Genomic DNA, 25,722 nt, shown 5'->3' with positions numbered 1-25,722 from the left:
ACCCGAATGATCTGTTTACTAGCGGGTCAGTAATAAAAAAGGGGCCGTGGTCGCCATTATGAAGCGAGTAGTCGCGCCGCCTGACATCGCCCCCTATCGGGTTGCAAGTGAAATGGATCGTGGGGGGCGGTGAAAGATAACGACCAATATGGCTCTTGGTTGGTAAATGTCAAGCCGATTATGATATTCTTAATTTAAATATTACAGAATAATCTTCTTTGATATTTCTTGTCATGGCTCATTTACCACCTACCTATTTTATACTATATTACTGTTATTTGTAGCAATAAATTTCAAACCTAATATATACTGTTAGAAAATTAAACCACAATGAAGTAGGTACTCGTATATTTTTGTAGAATCGATATCCATTGAAGTAAATGTGTTCTGAAATGGAAACTGTAACTACAAACATATTGTAGGCCAACTTACTGAATAGCTCTCAGCAATATGCATTTAGAAAGACGCGTTTCACTTAATTTAGTTTTATTATCATAACAGTCAATTAATGTCCTTCTTCTAGGCATGAACCTCTTTCCTTATAAGATAAAAGACTAATGACATCGTATGTAATATTATAAAAATTCATATTTTCCAAAAATCATATTATCTAAATTACCATAGTTCTTTAAAGTAATTAACTTAAATACTGTAAAATCCAAGTGTATAACAGATATCTCGATTACATCTTTCATCATATCGACGCTTTCACCATCCATCATATTCGGACATGTTTTCCGATCCGTATTGACTATCGCACTGAGCGATCGCAGTCATTATTGTGATTATAAAAAATATTTTATTTCAGTTCAAGTATTGGCATTCAATATGATGTATTTATATTCTAAAGTATTAATTAAAACTATCGAATTATCATTTAGTTATATAAAACTACATAAAGTTTTATTAATATTCTTTTACTTCGAGAATCCTCAACAGTAGTAAATATACACACAAATCTACGTTCTGTATAAAAAATATATAATTTAAGTTTTTACAAATTGTATCTAATTTTTAGCCTCACCACCTGTAACTAATAACTTTATTCCGGAAATATAATAATTTCTAATATCACAACTGCTCTGAATCAGATGATATTGTATAAACTACCGTAATGTGGATATTTACTATATAAACTACTAATGTTTCTATTGAAGATTGGTGGTAAACCGAGAGTTGTACGGAACTCGTGCACATGGCCGCATTTTAACATCGGGCGGTTCGCGTCGGTGACACATCCATTATACTGATGTTTTCCCGCCCTTTTTCCTGTCACATTTGACAGGTTTGAAAGCGACTCTTCCTCTCCAGTGTTTCTGCTACCTAAATATTGATAAACTATTTTTTAATACTCTTAGTTTTTATGTATATACATATTTTATCATTCTTTCATTAAAATTATATGTAGGAGATTTAAATGGACTTCAAAAAAGAGTATATTAATTTCACCGTATCTTATGTACGTTATGCGATATCTTTGCACACTGGCAAATATTTGTGCATAATTATGCACCGCGGTCATCAGTGCCGATTTATACACAGACATTTGTATTCATATTTTATATTAATTTCAATATTATTCACATGTATGTTACTCTGTAAGGTATTTATAATATGGGCTATTAGTAACCTGAATTAAATAAATAAATGCATCACGATCATAGCGATGATATATGTATATATTTACACACATACAGATGTTTTATACAGATATAATATACAATGCGTTTAAAAAATTCTATTTACAAATAAACAATGAATCTCCCGTACAATCACAACCAAGACAGCTACTCTATTGAAAATTGAACTACAAACTTTTCTGTGCTATAAAATGATGGGACAGTTTTCCTAAGTTTGTGAACTATTGTGTTAGGTCATCCTTTTTATAAATCGTAGGTTTTAAGTACATACTTAATTAGGATAGATATATGTACCATACAAATTTTACTACGATTAAAGCATTTATATATAAAAAAATATATTAACAAAAAATTAAAGACATAAAAATATATTGCCTTAATGTTAATGACGCTGCATAACAGAATAAGTGCCTACTTTAGTTCTTATTATAAATACGTACTTCATCATTTTCAAACGCTTGAAAAATCGAAACAGCTTTATTAGAAGCGTGATACTTGTTCACCTTTCAGATACTGTACCTGATTAATCGTCCAATAAACTCTATATATTGACTCTTAGACGTCAATCAAGAAGACATCCCTCTCGAGTCACCACATTGGATGGACGCATACTCCCATACTTGTTCAGTTATTTATTGTCGCAATCTTCGTAAAGCTACTGTGAAAAACATTGCCACCTGAGTGACGACGTCTCACGATTTATTACCTTTATTGGGATCGAATTTATGCTGACGCATCTACCGGACAGTGTGACTTGTCTGTCCACCTATTATTTTATATACCCTTAGTCTTTCATAAAACATAGCAGAAACTGTTTAAGAACTCTTTTAATAATTATTGTTTATGTTTTGTTTCAGGTATTTATGCTGTCATTGTAACACTGTAAGTTATAAAATTGCAAGCTGTAAATTGAAATACACATTAATGTATAAAATATCATGACTACTGGAGCATAGTTGGACATTTATGGAACTTGCTAGAATTTGATAGTGACTGAATAAGGCTGGAAACAGTGTAGCAGTCCCGTTCGTTTTAATCGAGCTCGGCTAGTCTTTCCCTTACTGTTATAGAAATTAATCATCAAGGGCGTGCATAAGTGCGTTTGTAGAGACGGAAATCACCACTGTAGTCTGTAATAAATGTCATTAGAACATATGACGTCACTTTGGAAACATGACTGCCGACTCTCCGCATCCAATTATGTCTCAAAACTGCCGGACATAAATTTCAATAACATAATTTATCACAATTTGCGGCATCGCTGGAACTGTCGGGCTCTTTGTTTTTTTTGGCTGCGGTCGTATTTTGATATCGCCGCGATACAAACCCCTTGCGTTGATGTGTTTGTCAGCTCGAGAATTACAAATTCGTTAATGTAACATTCATGATAGATATAAAGTCTGCTCTGCCTCAACTATGACAATACAGATGTGTCATGCCACATATGAATACCGTAAACTTTAAAAAGGTGAAGACAGGTGAAGCTAGAATTATTTCTTATACTGCTAGTATATGAGGATAACTTACCGAACACTTATGCTAAAACAGATAACATTGTTGATACAACAGCTTAAATAATAAATCTAATTAAATGCTTCCATACTGACCAAAAAATAAAAATATAACTTCATATAAGCCTGATATTTTTATTTTATTATATATATATATATATATGTTATTTTAATCAATATGTTGACCAACCTAAAAATTAAGCTACTGTCATTTAATCATTAAATTAAAAGAAGTCATAAAATGATGAACGATGAACGAAAAACACTTATCGTTTAATAGGTTAATATTCCTTAGACGTTTATGAAGCCACAATTTGACGTAACTTACAAGTGCGAAGCCTTATATAGTACTTTCAGTCTTCATAGTGACTCATTTAACATTGTACATAAGTACCTAAAATAAATAGGATTACAATTCACACACACCTTTACTCTAAAGTTGTTATATACTGGTATTAATCTACATTTTTGCTAAGATACGTAAAAGAAAAAATTTAGTCAAAATAATTATAGCGTCACATGTTAAGTACCATAAAATATAATACATTTGTGTTCTGGCATAGATAAACGGCAGGTCCTTTAACAGATGTTTATAGTTATCTTTAAATAAGCATGCAAAGTACAGCTTTTAATAGATATGTAATGTTATATTATCGTGTTTATTTATCGGTGCCGCCCCGCTTTGCCCGCTTATAACCGCCCGCCCGCCATTACTGTAGCCTGTGTGCGGATAGATGGGCCCGTGTGAAGACTGCGCTAGTCCTGGGGCACCACCACGCGATTGTCGCTGTCGACTCAGCCCGCTAGCTTCATTCGTTCCCCCATCACATCACGCTCGGACTCCGCAGGCCGCGCTCGTACGCGTTACTTAAACATATGAATCAATCCATTAATTGAATGTACCGCGATAAAGCAAATCGTTTATTACATCGTATTTTATTTCTCGCCGCATAATGCAATTGCATTCGAGCAACGCGAACTTTATTAGTTTTGTGCGTAGTGATATGGAATCCAGTAACAAAATGGTGAGTTTGACATATCTCTTAAAAACGTTTTAGACGTTTCGTAAAGACATTATATTTTAAATTTAATTAATAAATAATATTTTCCAAAGAATATCCAATGTATAAATAATATTGCATTTATATTTTACTTGAATATTTAACCAAGTAAGTACCAATGAGCGCCACCCAGAACTCAAGCGCATTGCCAGTCAATCGTCAATAAAGGTCTATTAAACCATTTAGTCTCTGCTATATATAACCAATGGAATACGTCGCTGGTCTCTATAATATGTTCAACGTATTGATTATTACTTTAAATATTTTTTTTATAATCCCTGAATAATACATTATTCTTTCCTTTTGACCACATATTATTACAAAAGTATTACCTTACACAGTATTACCGTACACTTTTGCAATAATATTTGAACACTTGTAATAGTTTGGTATGAGATTTAAGAATATAAATTCTCTATGTCTATTATTAATCTACATATATTGACTGACGTCCCATTGTCATACCATAAAAATAAAAGTCTTGTTATGAACGTACATCGTATCGATCAAGCCAGCTTCCCTGGAGATAAGACTTGATAAGATAGTTTATCTCGGACAATCCGCCCCTTACCGTTGTCACTATCGCTCCGGATCTGACTCTAACACAAAAAAAAGTAAATTATATAATAGATAAACAGATAAACAATCGATGTGTAGCCATAAATAATAAAATCGGTATATTCATAGTATGCTAATATATGAATCTGATATTAATGGTCCTACTTTGATGAAAAATGATGGTATTATACTCACATTAGTAGTAATAGTAACTAATTTCCTAATTTTCTATCGATATTCCGGTACATGTAAGTATTGATACCTTCATACAATTTATCAATCTGTCTGCAATAGTCTTCATCTCATCGTCGAAATTAGTTACAGATTTATTAACTCTAAACAATATAATCACGGTAAAATAGTCTATTAAAAATATAGTCTACTAAACTAGACCATATTTTCAATTCAATATTTTATTCTATGTATGTTAGAAACTAGTAAAATCTCCTTTTATATCGAACTCAACTCAATTTTCTCAATTTTCTGATCGTTCTATTCTTATTTGATCTACTTTCTTCACAATATTACCACCGAATCCCCCAATGACTATTATTCTCCTTTAAACCATACTCCTTCATATATGCATAAGTATGCATAAAATGACGCCTTACGAACAATAGTTCTAAACACACAAGGCCTTGCTATCGGGTATACGCCAGGCGGCACTTTAATAGACCATTATTTTCATAGACTCTCAATACGAACCACGAGACCGAGCAAGCGACTGTTTTGTTTTATAAACAAACACCTTTGTGATGTTAGAGTGCCTAAGAACTTACTCTATATAAACTCGTGTCACATAAAATTGTAATTCCTTATTTATTATTCTCAGAAAACACATTTATAAGCCAACCTTAGAAAATTGAAACGCATTTGAAATTCAAATTGTTCGAAATATTACCCGTGTGTCATTCTCTCGTATAAAACTCTGAACCGCTAATCAGAAACATTAGAATGTATCATAATATATAAGTCGTTACGTGCGAGGGAGGTAGGTACGTCGTTGTCAATTACGAACAGTCATGGAAACACCTAACTCTAATTATCTGTAGTGGTTTCCTGAAAACTACGCTATCCATTAGGAAAGTTAACTTTCCTCAGTGGCGTCACATCTCGCGTGGACCGTATTACAGCGTCATCCGATATTAGTCATCCACACGCGTACAGGAAAATCGAAACAAAGGATCCATGTAGGAAGATTGTCAGTAGGCACATATACTTAGTCACCTAGCTCCAATTGCCCACAGTCAGATTGCGACTAAATTCTCTTTTGTATTTCGCATATTTACATGACTACACTTACAAGCGAATATTGTAGTAATAAGTTAATATTAGTTATTGAAATAGAAAAAATGTTATCCCTGTAATAATCATCTTATTCTTATGGTTTTAGTTTAATTAATATAAATGATGGTGAAGAAGGAAGTACTCTATTCTATCAATGTTAATAAATCCTTCGTATCTGTAACCTTTACTAGATATGTAGTGTATTTCTATTATGACACCCCTTATCACGCGGGCGAGTGTAGAAAGAAGGTGCGCGCTATAGTTGGAGTCTAGCGGGGAACACGATCCCGGCACAAATTGATTGAGAGCGACATTTGATATAAAATTGTGTTGTGATTGATGCGACCCCGCCTCGAACGCGCCACTAAGTGCTCTGTCGTAGTGTTGCTTATATCTACTTACATGTTCAACATCTGATAATGTATGTAAGAACATCACACGTGAAAATACGAGTATATGATATAGCTACTGTTATTTATTTCTTCTACTTGCTTTTAGTACACGCGATCTTCTGTATTGAATTTAACATACAAATATTAAGGAAATGTTCTTTCATGTTACGATAATACCGTATGGAATTTCTTAAGAAGTAGTTAACTATTTAAAATCGTTATAATATCATTTCAATGATGATGCATTTACATATCTTCTTTCTACACATGAACATGTTTTTCTCGATGTTTCATAAACAAAATAATAAATAGTAAGACTTATTAAAGTTACATAATTTTTAAACCTCCGTAATCATACAAAGTCATATTCCGATACTGTACGACCTTAATAATAAGGAGCACGATTTTAGAGGATATTTATTTTTCTATTTGTATTTCACTAAAAAACTATCCTTTCACTTAAATCCCACCCACGCAACAAAATATTCGTAAATATCATGAAACTTATTTTATCCTCGGGTATTTTTAAAAAAGGCAATGAGGATACGTTTGATCCTCTTCAAAAATTTTCTACTTTTAAACACTACAGAAAATTCTAGAAATTGCCTCTATTTTGATAATTACTGAAACTATCTGCTAAATTAAATAAACCATCTTCTCAAATTTCTGACGTTATATTATTTACCGAGTTTGTGTCTTTTATAGTGGACACAATACAGATTAATAACGAATTACCATCTGCACGTATAACACCAGTGTGACACTGTAACCGGCCATCCATCACACTCTGGATTCATAATGGTCTCGGCCCTACAGATGTCCTGTACACGTTCAATATATATGTACCTATATACGTGTGTATACTAGTGAAATGTTATTCAAATTAGTTAGTTCATAGATAAATGTAATATTCATCTATGCGATAGTGTTAATCGTAATCGATTTACTAATCATTATATCCCCAGAAAGTGAATGAGATGAAAAACTATGTAGGTATTAAATATTACTCTATACCTAGCACATTGCTAGTATGTTATATTATGCTGATATCCTCATAGTCTGTAGTGGAATATTAACTAGTAATTATGGACATTTTATACACATTTTTTTAAATGAGTCTCCAAAATTAATGGTGAAAGTGTCAACTGCGCAGGGCCATCTCTGTCACGGGCGTTATACAAACTCCCCGTAAACTCATCATTTAGAGCCACGCCCCGCCAACGGCAGAGGGTGAACGATGACGTGATTCGAACGCGATATATCGTACAGGGTAATATTGTGTCGCGGGACCAACTGATAGCTCGGGCCCTTTAGCAAAAAATAAGGTTACCCGTTTACACGAGAGCAAAGGCTTTAAGTGACAGATACTAGATAAATGTTACTGCTCGTTAGATAAGGGCAAGCGCATAAAAAGGTCGACAGAAAATCCTATAAGACAGTATGGAAAAAGTTGCGCAAAATTGAATAGACCATTTTATACTATGTATCATAAAGTATTGATTGAAATTGAAGACAAGGGTAGAATACTGGTAGTATGACGTGGATGTAATTATTAACACTATGACCGAAGCAACTTTGTGAGTCCTGAACCTGTCCAGATTCCATTATGCAGTAGTGTGGAAGACAGGGAACGGTCCGAGACAAACTTAGATTAAAGGCGACGATGCTATCCCGTACTTAAACTGTATTTCTCTCGCTTAGGCGAAGATTTGAAGCAACTTTAAGTTGAGTTTAGCGGCTTGACATGCTACTTATCATACGATAAAACCTTATTTGCGGAGATACAAACCTAAATATTATTTATACTTATATATGATTCTTCTCGTGTTTATATGTGTTCTATTTAAAATAGTTTTTATCAGGTTGATGGCATTGTCCTCCTGACTTCGATAAAGCCATCATTAAGAAAAAAAAATTTTATAGGTAAATTTCAAAACGAAAAAATACATATATTATATGTGAACAAAAATCGATTTTTCTGTATTTTATTAAAACAATGGTAATTATTGAAACGGCATCAATACTTAAAAAAATAAGTCTGGTGGTGAACATTTAGCTGTTCGTAGCGTTGTAGCATTTCTACATCATATTGAGAGTCAAATAAATGTCACTAACGACAGAACAAAAGATTAAATGACCGTCTCGTTACTAAAGTTTACTATATTGGAGTGTTTCAGTTGTGTACACTTTTTGATATACGCTATTTACTTCCTCGACGATAAAAATACGATATATCTATATTTATATTATGAAAAAAAAAGAAAAGATTTTGTTAGGAAAGTAATCGCCTGAACCACTGCATCGATTTGAGAAATTCTATCACTATTTAAAAGGTACATTTTTTCAGATTGTATAAGGTAAGTTTTTTTAGAGTGACATAGTATATTTAATCATTATATATATATATATAAAACTTACATAGTTATGAGCACTCTGGGGAATATGGGGCGAGCCACTACACAATAATTTTGTATTGCGCAATACTTTTGAATTTAGACTGATAAACAATGAGACATAGCTATACTCGTAGCATAGTATAGTACTCGGTCAAGATGCAAGTATTTATTGCAAAAACGTATATTACTTCCGTAATATTATGTTATCTGTAGTAATACTGCTTTCCTAATACATTACTGCCACGTTAGTCTGAAAGTATCAATACGAAAATAAAAAAGGGCAATCCATGCTACGAAATGATAAATGCTAAGTTTCGTTCGAAAGTTTTCTACTGCAATTGTCTACTACGAACCCTCATTTGAGTGAGTAGACGTCAGTTTTTTATTCGTTTCCACAGATTTATACTTAACATTTAATATAGTCTTTATATTAGAGCTATCATTTTGATAATTTAAAATAATTATTTGTGCTTGTCGTAAATAACAAAACTTTCCAGCATTCAGATTTTAATTTCGAATGGTATAATTGTATGTATGTGCACTATAATAATAATTATATAAAAAATAAAATGTGGTATTTTTCTTGCATATTCGGACAAAAGCGTTAACACTACAGCTGATAAAACAATATCAGTAAACCAGGAAACCTTATCATATCATTTCTGCAGGCATCCGCACTTTATGTGGACGGAAACGACCTAGTGGGCGGCTTCCGTCGACGGCGCGTGCGCACGCCCTTTCGATACTCGATATTCGCTACAGAGTATCACATTCCATCCATGTCACCCAATATTACGTTACAGTTGGCGAAGCCACCGCAAGAAATTAATATCATTTGAACTTTAAAGGTATCCCACGGTCAAAATAAATGTTCAGGTTGTAACTCGGCGATGTAATACCTAATATACAAAGTTGCACCCAACAATACAGTACATTAAGCTAATTCTGCAAACATTCAAAACAACCGCTAGCAGTAATAAACAGTTAAAAACAAATGGAGAAACCTCACAATTGCTCTAATTACCGCCTTCGTTACCAAATCACAAGAAAATTCACGCGCTCAACCCTCCACATCACAATGAGGGAATGGAAGAAGCCTGTGAAAAAGCAAATTAAATTAATTGTGATGTAAACGAGGGTAGGCCGAGCACAGTTCGCACTGTTAATAATAGATGGCACCACTGACGAACCGCACCCCATTCACAATACATTTTTATTTCGGTCCAATATAAACTCTAGTTATTGTGTCTTGAATTACACTACGCAATTAACAAATTAATGGACAGCATACAATATTATATATTCTATTACTACCATTGGTAATTATATTCTATTTGTATTACTACTATTATAATTATGTAATATACGTTTTAAGGTGTTGTGTAATAAGGTTTTAATCATAACTGAACATCATAACTGAAATCCTCGCTATCATGTTTTTCTAACATAATAAGAGCATGTCATAGGTAACCTTTTTGATTATCTAATATTTTATTTGTTTTAACGCAATATGAACGGATACAATTTCCCCATTTTCATTTCATTATCATTGCGAGTATTAACTCGTATTATTAACTGTTATCTGTGCCGATACGGAATATTTTTTTTATAAAAGTTCTATTAATTTTGTCTCTATTGTTCAAGCTATGTAGTATATGAATGTGTTACGAGTTGATGTTTTTTCCTATTTTGCTTTTAATATTAATTAATATTGAGTTGCAATTAAGTATGTAATGACGAACTAGATAAGAGATAGTGTAAACAAATATACTAAATTAATTAACATGTATTAATTTTCATTCCCTATTACTAGCAGTATGTATTTTGCGAAATCAATAAAAAATCATGTAAGTAACATAAGAAAGAACGTGCAAAAGTTGAAGGTAAGCCATAAGAAGCGTGTTTATTGTGGAAACTTCGCGTTCCACTTGCGCCTAAAATAGCCGAATTAAGACGTTCGATCGGTTCACAGCGCGAGTTATTTCCATCGTACGATCTAACAAGCTCTATAAGCGTTCTTGTACATTTTTAGTTTCAGTGTAATGTAAATATATATTATGTCATTACATTACATAATATATATCGTTATTGAAATATTTAGAGTAATTTATTAACGTTCTTTAAAGAAATATGATTTACTTCCTTTTATTTCAATCAATCACAAGCGATATCTAAAACCGGAATTTTTTTTTAAATATTTTTCCAAATGTTGTGTCGTTTGAATATTTATTACCTTCTAATTTTGCACAGTTTTATTCGACTCCTGCAATGTACAATTACGCTGACAATATTGTAATTTAATAAAAAAAGGAATATCATCTTTGTGATTTCTAACTGATTATTAGATTATGTAAGGTAATATGTTTAAGTATTTAGATACACAAATTAAATTATATATTTTTGACTGTGAGCAAGAATTTTAACAGTAGAAGAGAAGAGAAGAGAAGAGAAGACACCTCTTTCCCGGTGACTCACTCAACCTGGGTGTGATGTGTGCACTCGATGCTCGGCCCATCACAACCTCCTTGAGTGAGCGATCGTGAATGAGATATCATCAGTTAAATAGAAGACTCCAGAAATTTTAAGAAAAACAAGAAGACTATTCATGATTTATTTTTCTTTAGTTTTATAGGATTATGTATGTATACAATGCATGACAATTAATATCCTGTGATAATAATATAGGTTAACTAATTTTGTAATCGTGTAGTCATATGGTAATATTGTTTTAGCGAATACTTAATCTATCACCAAATGTTATATATATATAGTCACTTAGCTGCGATATTGTTCCGGTTTTACTAACATTTTAGTACTGGAACAATATCGCATGGAATTGAAATGTCTAATTTATGTACATTTAGAGATCCTTTTATAATTATATCTTCTTTAGATACGTTACGAGAATACTCCTATTCTAGAACATTCACTTCTCTCGTAGAAACATCTCGCATAAAATATTGGATCTTATTTTATTAGGATGGAAGTTACTTATTTTAATAGAATTTAATAAATGTAGGTATAAATACAAGGATGAAATAAGTACTTTAATATCAGCGTGTCAATATCATTAAGTGGAAATTGAGTACATGCCAAAAGCGGTTGCACTGGAAGCATCATAAATCAGTGGTCTGTTTAGGTAATTAAACATTTTAAGAGGGTTTTACGGCATTGCAAGTGGTCGTGTAAGCCGACATAGACCACAAAAATCGTTGTATGTATATTATACATCTGAGTTTCTATTAAAAAAACCATTGGCCGCAACAGACCGGCAAAAATAGCACCACTAACGTACAGAAAACAGGCGCACATCTATCGCTTGATTTATTCGCAATTGGCTATCGATTCAGCGGTTTACGACATAAAAGAATACAAACGTAGGTCATCATACTTGCTCTGTACGGAGATGTGTTCGATATGACAAATGGTATAAAATACGAATATAACACTAACAAATTGCATTTCAACTGCAAGATGTAGGAAGCTTTTGTCCGCGTTAAAGTGGATTCACAACATTTTTATCTGGGAAGCAGCTCTATCTATTTGAAGTACATATTACTGCCCCTTCAATCTTTCATTGTGCTAGCTACAATAGAGTACTGTCAATGGTAGATAAACTCTGTTTATTCATATAAAATACGTCACAGTATGATTACATGTTTTTATATTTTCTTTTCCGCCAAAATATCTATAAATAAATGTATACAATGCTATTATTGTTTTGATGAGTTATATATTATTTTCTCTGTTCATTACGATTTACATATTATATTAATCTGTCACTATTACCATTTTGGTATATTAATGTATAAACTGCTGCGTCTCTCGAGATACAAATTACAAGACAAGTGATTAACTAATCAATATTGTCCGTTGTCCGGTAATATCAACTGTATTCAATTACATCACAGCATTCTAGATAATTTAGATGCTATTCATCCTATTACCGTCTACAATGATATTATGCTTCCAGTTGCCGTATCAGACGGTACAGTACAGTCATGAAATACCACACAATTGCTAAGTTGCTATTATCTTCATGTTACACCTGGGCGCATTGATATGCATTCGCTCAGTAAATTGATTAGGCATGCATGTTTCCACACTTAGTTACTGATTGCGTATAATTTACACCTGTTATATGATTAATGTACAGTATAATCTGCAATGCTTTATCTGTACGTTGGAAACGTACTGTTGACTAGGTATAGTGGTGATAAATATATGCTAACTCAAAGAGAAATAAATTTACAATGTATACTTTATAAATTACTTAAAATCGTACTCCAAATATTTTCATATCTTACTATTATCACATTTATAAGTCACAGACCTACGAATATGCAGATAAAATTTATATTGGATAAGTAATAGCAATAGAACTCTGAAATGGAATTATCTTTCGACGTCTTAATCACACACACAAGATTGGCCTATTTGGCGCGGCAAGCGACGTATCTTACGTATCAAGTGCATACTAACACAGCATACCTAGAACCTATATCTTCCCATATAGCTAACAGTTAGGCTTTCAGCTTATCCGCAGGTTGGCAACTCGCGCATTCGTAGCCGGTGCCAACATGCCTATGCTAAGCCCATATCTGTCGCTACTCGCTACGCCTTGTAACAACCTACGTCAAATTGATTACACCTCTTAAACCTTATTAGAATTATTAATGTCGATGTGTAATTAATGAGTGTAATTGTAAGGATTCCGATAAATTTAGTACATAGTCATTTTTATAATATGTATGAACACAAAGAATGATTATGGGTAATCCATACTTATATTATAAATCCGACTTAAATTTTGGCAAAAACATAGAGAATATTGAAAATAGATTCTTTAAGACAATGAACATCGTGTACTATATTTATAACTACTTAAAACCTGACCAGCTAGACCAAAGATATTTCAATACTTTTTACTCCAAAAATATAGAATAATAAAAAAATAACCTGACGAACAATCTCTGTTATTGCCGTATTGGGAATAGAAAAAATTAATAAGTTGTCTAGCCAAAGTAAAGTTTTTCTATTATTTTGTTGGAAATTAAGGGCTCGCGTATTATTTTGAGGCACGAAAAAGGACTGTAATTTCCGATTCAATCTCCATTTACTATCAAAAATATGTAATCCTGTTGAGACACATATAGAAGATATATAAGTGCTATGAAACATACTCGTACGCAATTTTGAACCTGTATCATAATGAAACAAATGGAAAACAAAAACATATAAGCAAACGGAATGTTTTAATTACTTTTTTCATTATTCGACAACAGTAGATACTAACGGTGCTTTCACATTACGATCCATACGGACCTGTCGCCACTCACTGAACGACACAATAAATTATAAAAACAATTTTAGTTACATGCCGCGAATTCACATTGACATCACAATAAATACTACAACGACAAGATGTCAGCACAAATTGTATATGCAAACACATAAATGCATATTTTGGAGAAGATATGGTGTAGGAAATGCGCAAATGATGATGTCAAAAATCATACGTGGATAATTTTTGACATCATCATCAACATCATCATTAGCGCATGGCGCAATATTTGAGTGAGTGAATTTATTACGATTATTAATGCCAAGAAACAGTAATTTCATTTTCTATATAAATTGCTATATCCGCTGATACAAATTTGTTTCTTTCGGTTCCTGTAACTCGTACTAATTAATAAACATCTTTATACGTCTCAATACCAAGTAATTAATCAACTTGTTGATTAACTTGTGCAAGGTACCGGATGTGGTGCAACAGGTGCAATGCGCAAACTAATTGTTAAACTTTACCGAAGTTTATCTTACTCTTGTTCATCACGATATTTTCTAGAGCAACGTCGTTGTAACAACATCACTTTGCAGATTAAATAAAAAAGGGTTCTATAAACAATAAAGTCACTTTCGACGGCGTGAAGAAACGAGTCGAAAGCAATTTTAGGTTCGGCACTACCCGCGACAAAATTGAAGGTGTTTGGTTTAGTACGAGCATCTGCATAGGGGTGAGTTGTTTACTGTCTCGGCCGGTTTCAACACAATTTGTTTGAAAGGTGTCGTGGCACAATCCACTCAGCGACCAATGCCGTACTATGTCCAACTATCTAGAAATACTTAGGTATAAATCACTCGAAGGAAATATATATACAACGCGTTTACCTAAACGGATTTGTCTAAACAGCATCTTATGCACGCTGATGATATTTTGAAAGCCAAATGATATACAGTTTAGGGTGGCAGAAATAGATTTTCGAATAAGCGAACATTTCGATTAGTGTGTATGTAACACCATGAAATTAATGTACTTTACTTTGGGTGTTTAGAAACATATTTAGAATATCTATTGTAAATAGTTATATTAATTAAATAGTACATACTATACTTCAATTCATAGTTAACAATGTAATCGTCAAATAGAATTAAAAAAAAGATCTTTCTAAGATGAAAATTATATTTAAAATATATATAAATTACAATTAATTATCCAGTTAGTTACGTTACAAGTTTATGTACGTTACACATATATAAGTTACAAGTTTATGTAACTTACAAATATTTGAGTTTCGAGACTTAGTGGTTTGGATAATATATTTTCGGAGTATTGTATGTAATGATTTCTATTATTGTACTTTGTGGTTTGAACCGTTATGAAACAATATAAGATTATTACAACTTTCTAATATATATAAAGTTAGAAGGCTATCAATTGTCTCATCATTTTATTCCATTCTTTTGGAAGACCCCCAATCGTCAGAAGCTCGCAACGAAATAATTCAAAATTCAATTCAAAATCAAAATGTCATCATGTACTTTGTATGTAATATAATACTTTATTATATTATATTACTCTCATTTTTTAAATAATGATTATTGTGAATTAAGTGTGATTATTGTGAAGTGTTTGGAACAAATTCATTTTTAGTAACTTTTAGATTATATATTATTATAGGTATAGAAAAACTTTTTAATTTACGTACACATATTTTATGAAGGTATCGACTAATCAAAATTACCTCCTGCGATTGATTTACGAGAAAACACTAGTATATCTGGATATCAGCATCCTGTCTCTATAAGTTGATCATCTCCTTAATTTTAGAAATATAAACGTCAAAACAAATATGTTAGTTATTAACCAATATCTACAGTACATTTTATATATACGCGATAATTTAAAAAACTTATATCCACAATATTGCAACACAACGCAGTCTTAAATCTCGTTACTAGCTAGTCGATAAGAGACCACATGTACGTATAGGTACACATACCTACATGGGAAATCACGGCGTCTGAAATAGAAAACGGCCGGTGATTAATTGGCAATTACTCGAACTGGCGAGTAATTTCAGCGCCCACTTGTCGCGGTGTTTAAGCTCCTGCCTACATTATTTTCCATCGAATGCATAAAAGAATAATCTATACGAATAGCGTGCGCTGCTTTTCTTTTATTATAAATTCACTCCTCGTTACCCGCTTTAATAAATTTTATTTAGAAATATTATAATTATTATGTTAGTCAAATAATTTCATCTGTGAAAATACTATTTACTGTTTATGTTTTAAACATTATATTTATACAGAGCATATTTTGTATAAATATAACCATTTATATAATTGTAAATAACCATGACAATATTATTTATTCTCGACTGACATATAAAACATTACTATTTGCCAAGATAAAATTATCATGGTAAACATCCCATTTATAGAATGTTTACCATTATTTACTTATTGTTCCTGACATAATAGTAAACTTGCAATATAGGTTTAGTTGTAAAGTGTACAAGCCCAATGTCAATTTTAGTATTCGTTAAACTGAACTTATCAGGCATTTACTTTCATGTAATAATTTTATAGAGATTTATAAAATTTTATGGACAAAGCAATAGCTTTGTGTAATAAAAGCAGAAAATGAATTTTTACTATATGAACAGATTTATATGTATAGTATTAGGTATACTTAGGTAAAGGATACCTAATATAACATATATGAATGTTATGGACTGAACCAACAATTTATCATTAGGTACAAGTAGGTATACGTCCCATGGCTAAATAAATAGGTTTTCCAGGGTAGTGTTACATCCCAGTGCGAAACTGTAATTTGCCATGATATAATTCAATATTTAGCGAGGTGTAATTGAATATTTTTCCAATTTGTCGCGCGTAATGGGGCAAGATTGAGTTGACGGTCCCCCACGGGCGTGGCGGGTCACTGGCACCGCCTATAGTCGAACAGGGTGACGGCTCATCTTCACGCATAACCATAATGTTCCAATTAAATTTCTGTTCTAAATTCAAATTTATGTTTATGTACCTATCCATTTATTTTTACAATCACATAAATTTGAATCTTTAGTTTGAAACTCAATCATCGAATTAAATATCTGTTTTTAATTTTAATTTATCTTGATATATATTATCTTTTTAATATCAAATAGATAATATTTGTATGTTTAGTATTAAAGTCAATTACATAATTAAAATTCTATTCTAAATTCAAATATATCATAATATACCTATCTCACTTCTTTTTAATATTAAATAGACCTCATATTTTGGTGTTTAGTTTGAAACTCAATCAAACATAAACGACTAAAGGGATTTGGGTAACTTTGAGACGCAAATAAACCGTGTCATGAATTAAGACGTAAATACATCGTTACAGTTTGACATTAAGTTAATTAAATTCAACAAGTAGATATCTGTCTATTTATTGGTTTGAAGTACCGAGACCACCAATGAGACACTAAACCACAAAATATTTATTCTCCTACTACTGGACTAAGATCATTATAATCGAGTAATCACAGCTACTATGAGTAACTTCTATATTCATTCTATATACTATTGTGGTTAAATTATGGTGTAGAACAACATTTTCTTTTTACTCGTAATTTAATTTGAACCCGATAAATATTCATTGGCTGTATTCAAATAAAAAATTGTAAAAACAAAACAATTAAATAAATGTTTATTTCAATAAAACTATAATTAAATTGCCAACACAAAAATGCTCTAAAAACTAAAATATATTCCTAATTTTAGAATTACTTCGATAATGTCAGGTTTCAAATAAAATATATTGTTTAGAACCTACAATGCAACACACATACGTAGGCACGGCAGGTCAAACTTATGGCACTTTTCTTTTGCACTGGAAGTTAACAAAAAATATAAATTTAAAAATATAAATTTAGAACCAATTTGCAATTTCAAATTCTTAGGTACTGAATTATTCATTACAAGACTAAAATTTTGGTATTCCGGATAATAACTGCTTGAACCGTCGAAACATTTATTTTTATGAACTCTTCTAACTATACTTTGCCTACGAAACGTTATTTTAAATGCACCAAATACAACTATACATTTTGCTCCCTGTCTTGAAATATTAACTTTAAATGGAGAATTTGGGGTGAAAATTTCCATAATATGTGTGGATTTCGATCCTTGTCTATTTCCTACTCAGAGCTTCTGGTAGGTATAAAGATAGGTACCACTTTGCCAAAGGAAAAAGTATAAAAATATTCTATGACTACTTAAATATTATTTTAGATTAACTTTAGATTCGTACGTTGTATAATTCACACAATTATAACAATTGTATTATATAACATTATATTATTTAAAATGAGAATAGTTAATTAATAGTTATAAATTATATTTATGATAGACATACATACATATGGGTACTTCAATATTTTATTACATCTCAACTTTAAAAAATTATAACCTTATTATAAACTAGTTTTAAACAGATGAAATTAGCTAGCTACATTTATAATTGCTACGTATATGGAATTTCATTTCTTATTGTTATAATGTTTCTCACAAATACAAATTTAATTAAACTGCAGCACATTTTACTACGATATAAAGGTATAACTTTTCTGACAAATTGGTGCCTGAACTATGTCAAACCTGTGTCATATTGATTGTTTTTGGGAAATGTATATTTCTTTACATAGTATAAAACGAAATCGCTTCCGCTGTCTGATCAATTAGTCCTTTTAAACTACGCAAAGGATTTAAATACAGTTTTTAGCAATAGATAGAGATCACATCTGAAGAGGTAGTTTTAAATATATAATATGTACACAAATACATGTCCGAAGGGCAGGTAGCTAGTACTATATGTTTACTTATTCTGCAGATGACGTGTCGCATGCGTACTATATGTACATATGTATAGCACCAATGCATGTCATGTCCCGCCGTCAATATGGCTGGATTACGTTTCGAATTCACTCCCACTAACACTATGCTCGTCACGCGCTCTGTTTTGAGTCACCGACAAAAAGGCCTCATCTTTCATCGCCCGATTTCCTCCCAAATAGGTTTACGTTATATTATCCTTATAATAATACTCAATCATTATGTTGGATAGAGTATCTTTGTAGAGGTTTGCCCATAATAAGGATATTTTTGTATCGCGTTTACGTTTAATCATTTAACACTTATTTTAAAACAAATATGGCCATGAACAATACTAGCAGTGTACCATGATAGTTAATCCCTATCCTCATGGTCATGCTCATGGAAACCTTTATAGTTGATGCCTGGTGAACTCGCCGTAATGATCTAAAGAACCTGATTTTATTCTCATTGTATCATCCTCCACGGGTATATCGTTAACACAGACATCACTCCATATTCATCCATATAAAAAAACCCCCAAAACGTTCTAAAATATAATGTGACCAGTATAAACTCATAGAAGATGAATAACCGGGTTTACCATACTAATACCTATATTAAATTTATAGATAATGTGCTTTGAGCGAGCAGTTTTCAGTATCATATACATATTACTTCAAAAATGACACAGAAGTTACTTTATAGACATAATATTATTGAGGTACCATAAAAGCTTTACTCTGTGTTACTTATAATCTACACTGTCGCCATGTCTCACCCCTCAGCTAATTCATAAGTTACATGACAACAAAAATAGCTATGATAAAGAAACCCAACTGACTTCATTACAAATGTACGTATGTAATGTAGTGTAATTAAAAACATAAAAAACATTTCACATTTTAGTAACTTTTAGAATACAATATACGAATACAAACAACAACAAATAAGTACACAAAACCACCGAATATTTTACTGTTTCGCGAATAAATTGCATGTCATTTGAGTTTAATTAAATTTAAGTTTTACGATCTTATACACAATTACGTATCGATTTGATAGGTTTACGACATTCATGATATTGCGTTTTGGCGTAGCAACGTAGAAGATGCGGACGGTGGCAGGCGGGCGTCACGTCCTCTCATTCCAATGGCCACCGCCACTGGCATACAAATACTCTCTGCAAGCGATTCCATGTAATTCCAGCCGGTATTCAACCACCGATTGCGCTCAAACCAGCATCTTAAATATGTTACTGTAATACTGAAATTGATGACCCAGGAATGTTGACTAGGCTGTCGGTCCAGTGGTCCATAATTTCAAATAGTCAAAACATAACGTTCATAAAGATTTTGTAACTAATATAGCAAAATATGTTTTACCTTAAAATACAATTTTAGCTAATATACAATGTGTTTTTGAAAATTAAAATGAATACATCATTATCCCTTAGTGACCGAATAATCTTATAATAATTAAAATTTTCTTACATACTATTCGAAAAATGAACTACTTAACTTTCTTCCATATAAAAATAGTATCAATAAAGTAGGTTCCTATCCTATAGCAAATTGCGAACCATTGCCACAACGTGATTCAGCGGTCGTAATTCGCCTTCGCCGTCGGCTAAACAAACTCAGCTTATCGCGTAGCATAAATTGGCAACACATCGTTAAGGCGACCCATACAGTGTGATCCACGCCGGCTTTATCAGCGGCCTCTCGTAAACCAACGCGCTTTGTTATTGCATTGCCGCGACATTTTCCGAGACTTTTTCATATCGCAAAACTCCGAGCGATCGTAACATGCGCTGCAGTCGAACCGCATAAACGATTTGGCTTCTAGCGATAAATATGTACATTTGGCAGTGTGTGCCCGCTTCGTGCTCGTATCATCTGAAAAAGCGCGCCGCCTTGAGCGCTGGTGTAATTAGAGGCCAATCGTAAAACGAAAGGGTTGCACCCGGGACGTCCCATCTGATAATGAGCACGACTGGCGCGGCTCCAGCCGCCGCTCATATTAGGTGCTTCTCTGCCGCTATCGTTACGACTTTTACACTTTTACGAGTTGTTTAGTTTACAGAGCCGGCTGTGTACTAGCAGCGTGCACTGCCAAATGCTAGTTCGCGGCTCACCACGCTCGGCGGGCTCCCTAAATATCACCGCCGCTATACGTGTTAATGAGATGTACGTTTCAGGCTCGTTTGGCAATGCGCGTAAACGCTACTACTGGCGTCGCCTCGTGGCAGTTTAACTAAATATGAAACCGTTACAAAACTTAATATTAGAATGTTTATGTAGCGATTTTTTACACAAAGATTGTATACAAATATTTTCCTACAATACAATAACTGTTAGCATCCGTTTATAATAACAGAAGCTTCATTCCCGACGATATCAATTTTATTCAGTGGCTCTTAATTAACATTTTCTTTTCTTTCCTTTCCAGGTGAGTGAGGAAGCGAATACAAAACCAGCAGGCTTTGTGCGGCGCACGCGGTCGCCGCGCGCCACCCACTTCGAGACAAAAAAGAATATTACAGCTCTTTCAATTCAAATACCTACACAGAAGAAAAAATATGATCTGCACTTTTGTAAACGCAAATGAGTTCCCTTTGAAATGAGGAACTTAATTTAAATAACATTGTGTGGGCTGCTAGAAACTAAAACTGTTTTAAACAGACACATTTTCTTTATACACCAATCGGATCATTTATTAAAGTGCGGTTTTCATTTTGCAATCATGCAGATTGTTCTTACCTTTCTGTTTATCCATTACTCACGAAATATTTTAAACAGCTTCCCTGTGTTCTTTTTTCCTGGTAAGATTATGTGGCACTGAAATTACTATACAAAATCCATGAAGGCGTATACATTGATGACGAAATAGATATAAATATATATGTATATATATAGACACAAATAGCAATATGTATTTATATCTACAGGTACCTATTTTTGTCAGGATGTAGGTAGGTATAATATCAGGTCAAGCTATCACTTTTAAAAAAATGTTAAGAGCTTGTTGCCATACACATATATACCAAACGTTCGTAGAAGATCATTGAATTACTTATATATTATATTTTTCACTCTTTTCTATTTATTACTTATATTTTTGACACTATTTCATGCTTTAACAAAAGCTTCCACTTCGAGAAATTCGAGGTTCTTGAGTTCTATTTTATACCAAATTGAATAATAATACGGTAGGTATTATTGTCAGATCTTACATATTATGCAATAGTGGAATACAGTTACTCCGTACTATGACCTTCGAACTCGCGACCCCTGCAAGCTGTTGAACCCGATTTAGTTTGTACACTCACCTCGTGACTACGGTCATCGTGCTCAAAGAATTTTATGCAACCACTTTAATGAGACACACCCCACGCTCCTTATGTAATAAATGCAACAATAATTTATATAATTATGAATATGTAATATGTTTGTTTCTATTATCGACATTATTTCAGATAATTGTAGTCTACTCTAGGTATTTGAACAATACCCCCAAGACACCCCCGTTGACAGTGAGGTGACAATGGTTTTGAACCACCGGCATTCACTGAGTTTGTCTATAGAGGTCGCCAATGGAGGACCTTTTTCCCCCGACTATTGTTAGCTCTTTGAGCTCTATTGCAGGACATCTGCCACTTCTATCCAACTATAAGTCTATCTTGTCATTTTATTTATTCTGCGTATCTCCTCACTTTATTTATCCTCGTTTGCGATATCTATTACACAGAGAAATTACGCGTTCACAATTAATTTTGTTCAATTCAATATCAAAAATTAGCAGTTAATTATAACTGGTAGATATAGTATAACAGTGCATAATATAAATAATGAAGTAAATGGAAGTGGTAATTGTCTGCAGGCATATAGAACATATTTATACTGTGACGCATATGAGACTCCTCATCAGTTTATACTTCTGGAGACATATGTTATAATACCCTTGTCTGACAGTTTACAGAATTAATAATAAAGTGACGGTAAAGGTGCCATAAATATAATGTATTTATAATATGTATGTATAATATATAATATTGAATTTATAAGTGAATTCTCATGAAGAGTATCCGACAAATACCATAATATTACAATTATACAATGCTAATATAAATACATTATGCTACCTATTGCCAGTGATTTATCACGCATGTCGTTAAGATATAATATTTAAATAATTCTAAGGAACTATTTAAAAAATATGTCGAAGTCCATTACATTAAAAAAACATGTTCTTCAGCTTTCTAGTACTTATGGCCGTGCGTTGATAGTCAAGTAAGCTCTTTTATAAGTATAGATATGATTTAAATTTAAACATATTTCTTACTAACATAATTTAAAATCCAAAGAAAACTGAAGAGCTGAAGAATAAGGGGCAAGACAAAGAGCGCTATCGCGGGCAAGCACCTCGCTCAGTGCGCCGCCCTCCAGGCCCTTGCACCCTCAACCGAGTGCTACCACTGTATTTGTCGGCTATTTGAGATAATACTCTTTTACGTCATCCCATTTGAACTTAGAAATGTCTGGAAAATTATGAAATAGGATTACAGAATAATAAAACATTTAAACTAACATTTCGTTTAACATGCTCGTATTAGAGTTTACATATCCGTTGTTACTTAATTTTACTTAATGGTGTTTAAATGCATACCTTAAATTTATTTCTTAGCCTATTTATTTATAAAAATGCCAAATACTTATAATGTTTTAGACTGTTGAATGATTTCATTTTTCAAACTGAATATTTTTTATTGCAAATTAGTTAATGTTGTTAAGTACATCAATAAGATATTCAGATAACAGAAATATAATTTCTGCGATAATATAGATATGTAGATATGTAGAGATATGTAGATGTACTTAATATCAATATATACCACTGCGTACCTCATAAGAGATCTGGCATAAAGATAGATAGTACTATACCTTCTTTTTATTTAGACGAATATGTAGTCATTTTACTATCATTTTACAGATTTTAATAATACTTTTCACAACTTGGTTTATTATTCGAGTCGAAACAAAGAGATTATAAAGCACTAAGATTTTATAAAAGATATTTTTATCATACATTTTCGAATATAAACTACATGATAAATTGAATAATACCATAATATAGTGCACTATATGCAGTCCGGTCAACGACCTGGACGGGCGGTGTCAGTTCCACACATACTCTTACTATCTTTTATTTCCATCCAATACACTGCTCGCATCAGTTGTTATAAGGAAACTATTTTCATGTCATTTCCCCTCAGTGCTTTATCATTAGAGAACTTCCCGCGCACTCTTGAATTACAGCAATTGCTGTTTGAATTGCTTTTGATATTCAAATACATTCATAAGAAGAATAAAGAACGGTATTTTAATGTTAAGAGATGGCTCTTGAATCTTCCGATAATGGAGTATGTTTATTTTCAAATTGAATTATGTTTTGAATAGAATGTATTCTATATGGAATACAATTACACTAAATTACAATTTTAATATAAGTTTCTGTACATTTATAATTGGTAATTTTTTTATTATTATCTATCAGTGGTATTCCAATTGAGTTTGATTTTGTTCGACTACTTTATATAAAAGCACTTTAGTTACTAATTTTATTCAGAATCCATTAATCCGTACAAATATTATAAATACGAAAGTGTGACTGTCTGTTTGTTACCTATTCACAAGTAATAGTAACGGATAATAATGAGAGTTGACGAGAATTTATATTGTATCGCGAATCTTTTATCTCAAATTCTATGTAAACGTTTGAAATCGTACAAGAGTTATAACTGTTTGTCATATTGTTATATACCTACGTATATTATTATGTTGAAGGTTAGGAATTATGCATAGTTGGGTGGATATATAATTTGCGGTATTCCCAGGCTACGATGACGGCACAGTGTTTCACACACACAGCACAGTAGCAACAGCCTGCCACCAATCCGGAAGTTATAAATTTGCTTAAACTTGTTTGAGTTGCGAATTTCCGCGATGTTTGTCCGGACGTGCGGGTCCATTTAGTCCCTAAACCAACCGTTAACTTCTGAGCAAGCACCAATAACTAACGAAGATTCACTCATAAAATTAAATTAGTGCACGAAACGTTTAATTCATAATAATTCTAAACATTTAAATACACATATCAGTTGAATATTAGATAATAGGGCATATTACAACAATATACTAATTTGTTTCTAAGGATGTTACTAATATAAGCCAACGTACAATCTCGGTACATGAATTAACATCAAAAAGTTGTTTTCTTCAATTTTATTCCAAATTCCATTTCATAGCATTCGTCATAGCATTTACCTGATGAAAAAACTTGTAATAATCCTTATAATTTTTTGTAGTGTTAACTACATATAAATTCTATCGATTGCAATAAAAATCATAGGGAATGTCTATTCAATAAATTATATTATAATAAAACTCTGCTTTAAAGTACAAATTCAAATAGATCAAACTTCAATACAAGACGCGCGGACCACGATCCAGATTAGTACCTTGTATTATGTTTACCTTCTTTCAAAGCGATGTAATAAAATCCAGCTTAAAAGTGCCTATTACCTACTAGCAGCCGTGAATCGAACATACTCGTATAAATATTTTCCGTTCAAAGTATATAGACATTTATGAGATAGAACTCGATTATATTGTCTGTTTGCTCTATTGAAGACTAGAACCCATCGGCACACTTTCTAT

At 32.4% G+C, this 25,722-nt stretch overlaps 1 protein-coding gene across 2 annotated transcripts in view; it reads left to right on the top strand.

The window, feature by feature from the left end:
* Window positions 1–25,722, top strand: part of LOC131846883 (matrix metalloproteinase-14-like) — a 186,685-nt gene that overhangs the window by 138,388 nt on the left and 22,575 nt on the right. The gene's annotated exons all lie outside the window — the stretch shown is intronic.

This window comes from Achroia grisella, unplaced genomic scaffold, assembly GCF_030625045.1.
Source record: "Achroia grisella isolate CSIRO2021 unplaced genomic scaffold, CSIRO_AGI_Agris_v1 utg512, whole genome shotgun sequence".
Taxonomy (NCBI): domain Eukaryota; kingdom Metazoa; phylum Arthropoda; class Insecta; order Lepidoptera; family Pyralidae; genus Achroia; species Achroia grisella.
Note: the sequence above shows the minus strand (reverse complement) of the source record. Positions and strands in the feature narration are given on the sequence as shown.